General features: G+C 61.0%; 1 protein-coding gene and 1 long non-coding RNA gene across 4 annotated transcripts in view; one reads left to right on the top strand and one right to left on the bottom strand.

The window, feature by feature from the left end:
- Positions 1–7,556, bottom strand: part of SOX13 (SRY-box 13) — a 33,807-nt gene that overhangs the window by 22,160 nt on the left and 4,091 nt on the right. The window lies entirely within an intron of this gene.
- Positions 7–5,080, top strand: LOC110388101. Of its 3 annotated transcripts, none has more exons than XR_002432781.1 (3): positions 7–217; positions 357–610; positions 1,956–5,080. It is a non-coding gene; the product is annotated as an uncharacterized LOC110388101 (long non-coding RNA). The 3 variants fall into 3 exon arrangements; XR_002432780.1 differs by having other exon boundaries at positions 357–4,758; positions 4,869–5,080; XR_002432779.1 differs by having other exon boundaries at positions 357–5,080.

The raw sequence follows: 7,556 nt of genomic DNA, 5'->3' as shown, positions 1-7,556 counted from the left end.
ACCGGACAGAGAAACAATTAACAAAGGGGCCGAGGACCCACACAATTAAACCCAAAAGAGGGAGAAGAGGCTTTGTTCGGGTCGCCATGGCAACAGCCAGCCCGGAGTAGCAGCCACGGACTTTCACTTTCCGTTCCTTCCTGGCGGTGGCCCTGGGGGCCCTCTCCACTGGGTGCCGGTGCCCGCTGCGGTCCCCTGGCTCTGGTGTCACCCCCAGGTGGGTGCTGGGATGAGGTGACCCAGCCAGGGCTGTCACCACACACGGACCCTGTCCTCAGCCTGGCTCTGCTCCCTGTCACATCGTCCTTCGAGCAACACCAGGTGCACCTGCACCTCCTTCTCTCCACCTTCTGCAGAGCACCGCCAGGACCCACAGAACATCCCCGGGACCCACGGAGCAGCCCCAGAATCCATGGAGCATCACCAAGATCCACGGACCAGCCCTCGGACCCACGGAGCATCACCAGGATCCCAGGACCCACATGGCATCCTCAGGACCACGGGCACACGATGGATGTGATGGTGCAGAGATGGTCCCCACTCCTCCAGAGGGGCTCACGTGGTGCCCCCATCTCCCCCCACCTGGCCACATCCAGGCTCACAACCAGAGGTAACCGGGTTCCCCTCGCAGCATTCTGCTTTCCTCAGCAGAAGGAAGCCGGGACAATGGGTGGAGGGACCAGGAAAGCTGGTGGGGGCAAAGATCCCACTGCCGCCAGCACAGGGGGCACGGAGGGGAAAGGCACGGCCAGCACTTGCCTTCCTTTTCCCAAGCCCCCCCACCCCATCATGCAACCTATGGGGCCTCTGGCCACGGCAGTGATGCCTCCTGCTTTGTGCTGGCTGCAAGTCCCGGCCTCCAGATCGCAGGATGCTGTTGCCTGAGTCATGGAAATGGTTCAGACAATGGCTTGGCCCCTTTATAACTGGCCAAAGGGGGCAAAGCAGGGAGAACAAATCCGACCTTGCTTCCTGCACGGAAGTGGGCCCATTGTTTGGGAATGGGCATGTGCTTTGCTCCTCACCAGCCTGGGAAAGCTGCAGAGCAACTGCGAGCAGGGAGTGAGCTACACAGCTCCCCATCCTTGCAGGAATCTAGGCCGGGCTGCTGCCACTGCCCTCGGCAGGACCCGGACCACTGCCCCAAAAGTCCCTTGCACAGCCAAGGGATGCACATGTACCATGGGCTTGCATTGTGCGGCCGTGCGCACACACACAGGCAGGCAGACACACATCTGCAGCCCATTAAAGCCAAGCTGATACGACAATGCTAATAGAGAAGCTCAAACTCTCTCGAAACTCAGCGGCAGCTCCGGGGCTGTCCTCGCTTCACCCCTTTGCACTCACATCTTGCGGGCCGCAGGGACGTGGCACACCAGGGGTGCCCTGCAGCCAGAGTGGGCAGTGCTGTGACACAGCCAGCCCTGCCCACAGCACCCAGCTGCCACCACCATGGGAGCACTCTGCTCTCCTCAGTGCTGACAGCGCTGGTACCAGTGGGGGGACAGCAGATTTCTGCTCCCATGCTCTCTGGACCAGGGGCCACCATTCAGCCATGGGCAGCTCGGTGTCAAGATCCCATCCCACCTTCATGTTCCCCATGTGTTGGCTTCCCCTGCATCTGCCTCCAGGCACAGCGCTGCTTTCCAGCCCCAGACCGGGTTCGGGGCTGAGATTGGGAACACAGAATCACAGAATCATCGAATATCCCGACTTGGAAGGGACCCATCAGGATCATCGAGTCCAATGTGGGCACTGGGGGGTGACAGCTGTGACAAAGGGGCCCAAACCCCTCCTCCTCCTCCTCCTCCCTCTGCTCCTCACAGCAGGGCTCTGAGCAGAGCTGCAGGAATCAACCTGCTGACTGTCCCCACCCAAACCCCACCATTCTCCCGAGGCGCTGGGAGCTCCATGCTGCCTTCCTCCCCGGCACTGACCCTGCTCTGCTCCTGCAGGGAGCCCGCCCGCAGCCTCGCAGCCTCTAATCTGGCCGTAATAAAACCAAGATGCTCCGGGATCGCTCTGCGGGGAGAACAGCTCCGCCAGCGCTCGACCGAAGGGAAAACACGAAATAAAACCAAAGTAAAATCGAGGAAATTGTGGTCCTGCAGGAAAGCAGAGCTGGCAGGGGCAAAGGGCTGAAGGCGCAGGTGAACCTCAGCCGGTGCACGAGCAGAAAGAGCTGGGCAGAAAGAAGGGCAAGGCTCCCTCCTGGCAGGCTAAAATCCCAGCTCTCACTGTGCCCTGGACCCCGACCACGGGTGACTTTTGCTGGCGTTTGCCCATGCAGGTGCAGAGAGGGGCAGTCCCCACCTGGGCACGGGGTCGGAGCACAGACACCGTCCCAGGGTTCAGGTGTCAGAAAGCCCCCAGCACTCTCCAGCTGCCCGAAATCCTGTCACATTGGCACCGCCAAAAGACACGGGGAGCCCCGCTGCTTCCAAATGCATTGCAGCTACGAGCAGCCAAAGCACCACAGGCAGGAGGACAGAGCTGCAGCTGTGAGCATCCCGGCTCTGGGGGGGCTCCTGCCCATCACCACCCCCCTGTCCATCACTACCAGCTCTGGGTGCTGTGACTGTCACCATCTGACCAACCCCGGGTACCCACCACACCCCCCTGAGCGCCAACAGAACTCCAGCTCCAAACTGGGATTGGACGGGGAGAGCAAACCACGGCGGGGACACATCTCTGCCACTCTGTTCCCAACCTGAACGCCTCTGTTTGGGTTTCATCCAGGTGCCAAGGATTGTCCCCACCCGGAGCACAGCCGCCCCATGGCTACAGCGAGCCACACACGGCAGGCTGCCGATCTCCAGGGGGAAGGCCGTGGGGTGGGGTGGGGAGCACGCAGCCATCCTGGCAGCCTGACACTGGGCACAGGGTGATGCTGAGCAGGACGCACTGCAGAACTGCAGGGGGTGGGAGGGGGTGCCAGGACCACCCAGCGGGCGGGCAGGGGCCGGGGGCAGCGCGGTGGCACAGCCACATCCCCAGGCTCCCTGCTGCCACCCGGGATGCCGTGCTGGGGGCCGAGCCCGTCGGCTCTGGTTCAAAGGCAGCCACGGGCTCCGGGGCCTTGCGCTCCCAGTCGGGCTCCAGTGGGAGCTCGGCACCGCCTGTGCCACCCACCGCCCACCGGCCGGACCCTCCAGCGCAGCGACAGAGGGGCTTTTCTTGTCCCCCCCCTTTGTTTTCTATTTAGTGCTTTTGTTCTCCTCTCTTTGGTCCTTTGTTCCAGCTTGTCCTTTGTTCCAACGCCTTTGGTTTCTCGTCCCTTTGATGCTTTGTCACTCCCTTCATCTTGGAGCTTTTCTTTTCCCCGGGTTTTGAAGCTGGCGGTTGTTTTCTGTCCCCGCTCTGTGCTTGGCATTTTTATCCTTTCTCCTGCCTCGTCCACTCTTGGGTCACATGGGCCCGGCCCGGATTGTCTTCAAATCCCCATTTGTCTTGTGTCGGTGCCCGGGTTTCCCTGCCTTTATGTCCTTTCTTAAGAGACTCTCAGCGATTTTCTCTCCTCGCTGAGGGAAGCGGGGGGGGGGGATCGGGCTTAATTAATGACTCCGCGTAATCTTTAGACGTGCGGCACCGCAGGATGCGCGGAGCGTCGGTCCTTACTAATCGTTATTATTGTGATCGGGACGCGAAGGGTTAGCGAGGGTTTCGACACCAGCTAATTGCAGCACGGAGCTCCGGCTTGGCGGAACGGCGTCGGGAAGAGGCAGGGTTGGGAGAGGAGCGGCACGGCCACGCCGCTGCTCGGGAGGAGGCTGAGCAAAGACGCGGCCCAACGGGGCTTTAATTTTGTGAGAGCGCTGCAGCACAGCGCCTCGAGACGCCGCTCGCAGCACAAACACGACCACAAAATCAGATACGGGGCGGTCAGGATCAGGGAACCGTTTTTTCCTCCGAGCGCGACGCCGTTGCTTTGCTCTGATTTAGCGCCCCAAATATTTCATCCCCCCCACCCCCGCCCCGGGGACCTCGGTGAGGCCGATCCCACCGGGATCTGTAGGGCACAACCCCGCTCGCTGCAGCATCGCAAGGGCTCGCTGTGCAACCAGGGGTCCCCCCCCCCCCCCATGCCATCCCCAGAACACACGTTTAAACATCTGTATCTGACTGCAGCAACAGCTGTTAACCGGAGGAAGCAGCCAAACTTAGCAACAGGATGTACCCTCAGATAACATGATCGATATCAGGAGTGCAGCTTTACAAGCGAGCGCCGGAGCCCAGCTGCTAAGCTGGGTGTCAGGAGATCGGCACCGATACCGGCTCGCTCTGACGCCGTCTTCGCGACGCCCCGAGTTCTCCTCCCTCGAGTCACTTGGGGGACCTCAGTGACGTCCCCATGGTTTGCGGTGGCGTGGCAGGACCTCTCGGGGGGGGGGGGGACATCACCCCATGGCCGAGCAGATGGGGTGCTGCGGGCTGGGTGCTTTGACATCGGGCCCTGCAGTGACAGCCCTACGCTGACGATGGATGCCGCTGTGACCCCGGTCCGGCAGCAGCAGGGCCAGGGGCGCAACCTGGGAGGCTTTGCAGAAGGGTTTTGCAGGAGAGAGCGGGACCAAAAACGCGCAGCAGCTCCACCAAAAGCCACAAACCCTCCTGACAAGGCTGGGAGAAGCCGTCTGATGGGTGCCCTGATGCCTGCAGAGCCGTGATGCTGCAGGCTGACCCCCAAAGCGGTGCCATCACCATACCGGGCGCCTCTTCCATGGCCACGGAGCTGGGGACGGGACACATCCCAGCCTAGTAAGTCTCACGTCCCTCCCAGCAAACATCAGATGTCTCAACCTCCAGCGCTCTGTTACAACGGCAGCCAGGAAAAGCCATCGTTCTGGTCTGCCCGGTTCTGCTTTCAGGCTGGTGAGCACACTCGGGGCTGATAAACGCTGGACGTGAGCCATCCAACATCCAACATCATTGGGTGCTCACTCCGGGGGTGCCGAGCCACGCAGCCACGCTCAGCGCTCTCAGATGTTCCAGCAGCACTGCAGCCCCGCTGCGAGGTCCGTGCCGCCCGCGGCTCTCAGAAGGGCCCAACCTGCTTTTACGACAGAGCTGGCACCGGGAAGGCAGGGGGAAAAAAAAAAAAAATAAAGAAATAAAGAACGAACCCCCCCCCCTCTCATCTCTCTATCTGCAGCCATGCAAGGAATATTGTTCAGCGCAGCACAAAAGCATCCCTGAAAATAGAAGCGCCACGGCCAGGCCTGCCAGTGGCTGTGTGAGATAACGTCTACTTGCAAACAGTGTGCCTTTGTGCCGCTGTCACTGTCCCCATTGTTCAGGAGCCTATTGCCTCGGGGATATTGTTCCCTCCTTTTGTCTCAGCCCGGCTCCTTTTTGTTTGACTTTACTTACCATTTCATTCCTCTCCTTTGTGCCGGGGTTCTTTCTTTTGTCTCTCTCTCTCTCCCTTTTCTCTGTGTGATTTGTATTTAGCAATTGTTCCCGGCCCATTGGAAGCACAATGCGCTCGGGGCTCTTTTCTCTCCTCCATTCATCACCTATTCAGGTGGGTTTGGCTGCCGGTAGGTAACCGGGAGGAGCGGGGGCTCAGAGCTCCATCCCAAAGCTTGGAGGAAGCTGAGCCGGGCGATGCCTTGGGGGAATGGGGGGTCCCGTTGTTGCCGAGCCCTGCACTGGGTTCCCAGTGGCCTTGGGACACGTGGCAAGAGACGAATGGAACGCAGGCAGAACGTGACCCCAGCTCGGCTCTCTTAGCAGATGACTGCGAACCTCGCCACGTGCAATGGTGACCATGTGCCACAGTCTTTGTCCACGCCAGACCCAAGCCTGGCCAGGCAGCCCTGGGGGTTAAAACCTACCCAGAGCATCCTGCAAGCCAGCTATGGGACGAGGAGAGCTTTCTCTTGTTGGGAGAAGCAGGGTGGGGATGCACGCTGCTCCCAGTCAGCCCCCAGCAGCTCTGGGGAGGCACGGAGCAGCTGCAGGCCTGGCCCGGCTCCTTTGGGGCTGGCTGGATGCAACCAGGAGGCAGAGACAGAGAGCAGAGGTGTCTCAGAGCAACTCAGGGAGGAAGGCCTGGCTCCTGCAGGGAATGGGGACCCTGCACCCCAGCCCCAGCCCCAGCTTGCTCTGCCACATGGTGCTCAGGGGTTTGGGTGTCCGGGGTGGGCACTGCCATCGTGATTGCTTCTCCTCCAGGAGGAGAAGGTGAGGACGTATCAGGAAACCTTCAGAGCTGACAAGTGGCCATCCCTAGAAACAACAATGCCCCATTGTTCTCCGGGCCACGCACCGCATGACCTAGCAGGACTGTTCCATCCCTAACGCCGATGAAACCCCGAGGATCAAAGCTCCGCCGGAAGCCGCTTCCTTCTCTCAGAGGCACAACCCGCGAGGACCGGGAGGCTCCAAGACCCCGGGGCTCACCCCACAAACAGGGGACAGATGGGAGAGGTGGGTGCAGGATGGGAACAGGGACGTGGGCTCCTCGGGGACGGCGCAAGCCCGCGAGCCCAGGCAGCACCGGGCAGCGGGAGGAGCGCGGGGGGCGTGCCTGGGAACCAGCGAGGCAGGCCGGGGTCTATTGTTTCATTGTTACGGCTTCAAAGGACAATGGGGCATTGTTGTCTCTGGGGATCCCATTGTTTGCTTTCGCTGCAGATCCCAGCCGCGCCCGCCATGGATGGAGGTTTCCCGAGGGCCAGGCAGGCTCCGTGTGTGGGACACTAAATAACGAGGCAGGCATTGTCCCTTCCCACCCCCTCTTCGCCATCCTTCCTAAAAAGGCACGATGCATTGCAGCACGCGTGTGCCCACACAGGCCAGGGGCACCGGGACCACCCATCCAAGCAGGGAGGAAAAACCAGTGCTAACGAGGGGAGGGGAGCCGAGCCCCCCTCTGCCGTCACCAAGCTCCTTTAACGGAGCTGTGCAATAGAACCAGGGGTGTCTGGGGGGTGTCCCCGCTGTGTTCCCCCCGTCCTGTTGGAAACGTTGCCGCTGATCCCTCTGCACCCGCAGGAGAGGCAGGACCACTTTGCAGCATCCTGGTGTTTCAGCCACAGCATCCCCTGAACACCATCGCCTGCCCAAGCACATGGTGCAAAGGGCACCTGCCCGTCTGCTGCAAAGCAGTGTCCCCTCCAGCACCTGGGGAAGGGACAACTCGGCCCCGGGTCCCTGCTCTGCTGTTTGTGCAGCAGCCCAGGCTGAGGATCTATTTGTGTAGCACCTTCCTATGTAAAAATAAATTTGAGTGCTATGCAAAACTTGGGAGGGGATGGAGCAGGGAGCTGTCCCCAGTCCATGGCTGAGCCCTTTGGGCCTGCCACCGCCCCAGCACACGGGGAGATGGGCAGAGCAGGAGAGACATTCTCCTCGACACCCTTAGAGCACAGCGCTGCTCCAGCAGCTGGGGAAGGGAATGACTCACCCGGGGAGCAGAGGGTGAACCTGGGGAGGGGGCCAGGGACAAGTTCACTCCCCCTGCAGAAACTCAACCAGTTTGGAACAGCTCTGCCACCAGGCACGGAGCAGGGCTCAAATCCAGCAGAGCCCCCCCCTCCCCAGGGGTCTGT

The sequence above is a fragment of the Numida meleagris genome, chromosome 25, assembly GCF_002078875.1.
Source record: "Numida meleagris isolate 19003 breed g44 Domestic line chromosome 25, NumMel1.0, whole genome shotgun sequence".
In the NCBI taxonomy this organism is placed as follows: domain Eukaryota; kingdom Metazoa; phylum Chordata; class Aves; order Galliformes; family Numididae; genus Numida; species Numida meleagris.
This window is presented reverse-complemented; position numbering and strand designations above follow the sequence as displayed.